General features: G+C 59.0%; 1 non-coding gene across 1 annotated transcript; it reads left to right on the top strand.

The window, feature by feature from the left end:
* Positions 1-3,504: 3,504 nt before the first annotated feature.
* On the top strand, positions 3,505-3,576 carry TRNAQ-CUG (transfer RNA glutamine (anticodon CUG)). The gene has a single exon. It is a non-coding gene; the product is annotated as a tRNA-Gln (tRNA).
* Positions 3,577-5,038: the final 1,462 nt, after the last annotated feature.

Consider the following 5,038-nt stretch of genomic DNA (forward strand, 5'->3'; position numbering starts at 1 on the left):
AGCTGTAGGCTAGCATTTTGGCCTGTTGCTTCTCTGTCTGGGATGTTTTTGTCAGCAGTTGCAGACACCGCAGGAACCCAGTGCCCTTAGCTGTGGTGAGTAAGAAGTGTCTGTTGGCTGACAGGGTCTGTCCCCCAGGAGCTGGAACAGCAGCTACCACCTCCCCCTCGGCTCCAGACTGTGGGAAATGCTCATTGCCTGGCTGCATGGGCGGATGCTGGTCTGTGCTCTGGAGAGCGTCTCTATTGCTCTGTCAGCCCCCCATCTTCACTGAGCCAGTCTGGTAAGATCCCAAGTAACCTCTCCGGCCTGGCAGCTGAGAGTCTGTGCAGACATCAGCCCCCCTGCCAGGCCCACTGGCGGCAGCAGCGCCAGCCCCCCCAGCACCACAGGGGCAGTCAATGCACTTCCTGTGGGTAAATGGCTCCTTGGCGTCCAGCTGCTAGAGTGAGAGCCAGGAGAGAGCAGTGTCTGGCTCACCTTGGGGGAGAGAAGAGACCTGATGAGTGCGGCTCTCCCTCAGCCTCCTCCGCAATGCTGGTCAGTTGTATTGTCACTGTGATAGTCAGTGCTTCCCTTCTGGGCCGGCCCTAGAGGGGTCTGAGATCTGGGACAAATCCCCCCTTTCCTCCCCAGGCCCTGCCCCCACTCCACCCCTTCCCTCAAGCCCCCACCCTGTCACATCCCATCTCTTCTCTTCCTGCACCTTCCTGCCCCATTCCTCTCCCACCTCCACCTCTTCCCGTCCCTGCTCCTTCCCCTCCCCACCCAGTGCCTCCTGAACCCCACTGAACAGCTGATCACTGGCAAGTGGGAGGCACTGAAAGGGAAGAGGAGGAGCTTGTCAGCAAGGCCTGTAGTGTGTATAGGGGGGAGGTGGCTGTCAGTGGGCACCGAGCACCTATTTTTTCTCTATTGGTTCTGCAGCCCCATAGCTCCCCTGGAGTCACTGACATGGCTTCCTTCGCACTCTAGAGAGAGGAGCAGAACTAGGGCTATGGCTGATCTATGGGGCACCAGGTGAATGCCAGAGGCTTCAGGTGCTGAGAGTTTGCCTGACCCCTCAGGGACACAGTGTGAGGTGGTGCCCCAGGGATCTCTATGAAAGGAGCAGAACAGGATTTACTTGCGGTGGGGAGAGAATTGAGAGTGTCTCAGGGGATTGTACAGAGATGTTGCCTGGGTAAGAGACTGGCTAAAACACAGGCCTCACTGGGAGCAGGATTCAAAGCTGCACAGGGGAACCCTATTGGATTTTAACTCCCACACCTTAACCACTCAGCCATCAGGGGAAAAAAATGCCCCAATGCCAGAGAAACTGGTAAGGAATCACAATGACCAGGTGTGAAGTCATCTGAACTACAGAATTCCCGCCGCAAACCTGGCTCCCAAAGCATGGGGGGGATTTGCGGTTTGTTCTCTTTGCTTAGCCATGTGCAGTCGCACAGAGAGCGCGTTTAAAAGTCTCCCCTCTTGCAGAGCAGGAATGGGAAATGATTCTCAACTTGAAGCCTGATGTAGGGTGACCAGACGTCCCGATTTTATCGGGACTGTCTCTATATTTGCTTGTTTGTCCCACGTCCCGACCGATGTTTGGTCTGGACCCTGGACAAACAAATAACTTTGTCCTCTGCTCTGGCACACAGGCATAGTCTGGAGGGATAATTGCCCCCCCCCAACTCTGCCCCCTCATTCCCCCATTGGATCCCTCCCCAAATCCCGGCCCTGGCCCTGCCCCCAGCCCCACCCCCTCACTGCCCCATTGGATCCCTCCCCAAATCCTCGCCCTGGCCCTGCCTCTTCCCCAAGCACGCGGCATTCTTCCTCCCTCCCAGGTTTGCACACAGGCCATGGCCGTGGCCGGGAACGCAGCACGGAAGCTGCTCTAGCCCTGCAGCCTGAGGGGCAGCACAGTGCAGGGCCGCCCGGGGGGGGGCAAGAGGGGCAATTTGCCCCAGGCTCCGGGCTCCGCAAGGGCCCCCACGAGAGTTTTTCGGGGCCCCTGGAGTGGGGTCCTTCACTTGCTCCAGGGGGCCCAGAAAACACTTGCGGGGCCGGACCCCAGAGCTTCTTCCGGTCCCGGTCTTTGCCAGCGGAGGGGTTCTTCTGCTCCAGGGGGAAGGACCCCCCGCCAGTGAATTACCGCCGAAGCGGGACCTGCCGCCGAAGTGCAACCTGGTCTTTGGCGGTAATTCAGCAGTGGGGAGCCCTTCCGTTCCGGGACCCGCCGCTGAAGTGCCCCGAAGACCTGCGGCAGGGGTCCCCCGCCACCGAATTACCGAAGAGCGGGCTGCACTTCGGTGGCGGGTCCCGCTTCGGCGGTAATTCGCCGGCGGAGGGCCCCCACCACGGGTCTTCGGGGCACTTCAGCAGTGGGTCCCAGAACGGAAGGGCCCCCCACCTCCGAACAGGGCCAGCTCTAGAATTTTGCCTCACGGGGGGCGCCCTGCCGCTTGCAGGTCCCGCGGCTCCGGTGGACCTCCCGCAGGCATGCCTGCGGATGCTCCACCGGAGCCACGGGACCAACGGACCCTCCGCAGGCACGCCTGCGGGAGGTCCACCGGAGCCGCCTGCCGCCGATGGCCCCAGGCCCCCGGCCCCCGGAATCCTGTGGGCGGCCCTGGCACAGTGGGGCTGGAGGCAGCACGGATCAGGCAGGGCCCAGGTGGGCAGGGGGCGGAGACACAAGTGGGGCGGACACACTCCTGCCTGGAGCTGCCTGGTTCACCCCTTGCCCGGGAGCTGCAGAAGGGGCCCAGATCATGGCTCGGCTGCAGAGCTCGGAGCCCAGGCTGGGCCCAGGAGGGAGGGGATGGAGGAGCTGGGGGTGTAGTGGGGGTTGGAGCCGAGAGTTGGTTGGAGATGGGGCTGTGCCACTGCCGCTTGGCGGTGGGGGGTCCTCCAGCTTTTTTTTTTTTTGCTCTGCCCCCTGCATCCCGATATTTCATCTTTGACATCTGGTCACCCTAGCCTGATATGAAGGAGGATGTCTGGACCAAGGGGCCAGGGACTGGCCTTTGCTAGAGAAACCACTGTCAAGTTTTAGCCAATTAGGACAAGTCAGCAAATAAGAACAACCGGAGGTATCAGTAACTGCTACAGGTTGCAAATTCCTACATGCAGCAGTTTCTGGCACTACACCTGCGCAGCTCCGCTCCCCGCTCTTCTCAGGTTCCTGCTCTCTCCTTAGCTCTGCTCCACTCTCGCCCAGGCAGTTCCAGCTCACATGGAGGATGGGACCCCCTGGCCTGGTGACTCCCTCATTACCCTGCCTGGCCTGTCAGTGCAGCTAACTTGGAGCTTTGGCCTCTCCCCATTGTCCCTGGGGACTGTCAGTCTCAGGGTCCTGATTTCCCATTGATCCTTCCCCCTTCTATTGGTGCTGGGAACTAGCCAACCAACCCCCGCACACACACACACTAAGTTTTAGTAAAGAGCCAAGAGCCCCCTTACACAAGCCAGCCCCATGAGGGTCATCGATGTGCAGAGAAGGCAGCACAAGCTGGTCCCATGGTGTAATGGGCAGCACTCAGGACTCTGAATCCTGTAATCTGAGTTCAAATCTCAGTGGGATCTTGTGTTGGCTTGTGGTCATAGGCGGCAGGTTATATACATTTGTGGTGCTCGGGCTCCAGCAATATTTGGAAATGGGTCTTTTCCCCTGGCCCTGTCTGGATTGGGCCCTGGCCCCTGCATGTCCCCTCTGCCACACTGCGTCCCTTTCTGACAAAAAGCAGTGTGCGTCTGTCCCCTGCTGCTGGAGTAGAGGGATATTGGGCAGAAGTGCTGTTTGCTGCCCCCGGGTCCTAGTGCCCACCCTCCAGTATGGCAAGGCAGGCTGCCCTGAGCCTCTCCAACGCCCTGAGCTCCCTCATCCTTAGCCCCATCTCTCTGCACCCTGATCCTCTGTCCCAGTCCTGAGGGCCCTCCTGCATCATGAATCTCTCATCCTCAGCCCCTCAGCTCTGCACTCCCTCCTATCCCCAAACTCCCTCCCAGAGTCTGCGCCTCTCACCCCTTCCTACCACCCCACCCCTTGCTGGAGCCTGCACCCGGCACCCAAACTCTATCCCAGAGCCTGCACCCTGCACCCCTCCTGCACCCTAATCCCCAGCCCAGGATCTGCACGCCAGACCTCCCCTCCCAGAGCCTTAGGCAGGTGGGGGTGGAGTTTGGGGGGCAGAGTTGGGGGCGGGTTCTGGACACCACCAAAATTTCTACAAACTTGCCACCCATGCTTGTGGTAAAGCCCCCAGAGCTCAACTTCCCTGTCTCCAGCTGTGTAAGAGTGAATCTTTCCCCTCCTGCTGGGTGACTCACACCTCCTACAGCCAGGTCTTTGGTTGGGATGGCCGCAATGGGTTAGGACTCTAGAACTAGTTACCCTGATAGTTGGGATTCTTGCTGCTGCACCTGATGTTCACAAGCTTGGCCCTTGTGCTTCCTACCACACTTTTCCTCTGGCCCACGTGGCGCTTGAAGAAAGGAGTGCCAGGGCTGGGATTAATAGTCAGGCCTTGGCAGGAGGGAGGAAGAGTCCTAGGCTGGAGCCCCACACACCTTCCCTCCTCCGGGCACCTAGAGCAGAGGCAGCCCAGCTCTGTCCGCTGGATACCTCAGCAGAGTAGGTGAGTTCTGTCCGTTACAGCTATTCCCCTATTCCATTTTGTTTCCCCAGACTCCATTTTGTTTTCTGTTCTCCTGTGGCCGCCCTTCCCTGGCTGTTAAGTTGTTTACCAGGGCCACTGCCCTTCTCAAAGGGAGGGCCCCTTAAGTTGTTTAACAAGAGCCATTGCCCTTCTCAAAGGGATGGCCACTTGTGCTGCATGCTAAGTGGGACCACTGCCCTTTTCAAAGGGTTAGTCCTGTTATCACCTCGTTGAACCTGGGCTTGGTGTAGGGTAGGCAATGTCCAGAGCTGCAAGGCCTATTGTGGTTTTAAGATCCTGGGCATGAGTCATAGTCTCATGTGCTCTTGAGTCACCTATTGCACAGGACTATGTCCAGGCATGTCTCTGGGCTTACCTTCAGTTTTTCC

Source organism: Gopherus flavomarginatus (genome assembly GCF_025201925.1).
Source record: "Gopherus flavomarginatus isolate rGopFla2 chromosome 13 unlocalized genomic scaffold, rGopFla2.mat.asm SUPER_13_unloc_3, whole genome shotgun sequence".
Taxonomy (NCBI): Eukaryota; Metazoa; Chordata; order Testudines; family Testudinidae; genus Gopherus; species Gopherus flavomarginatus.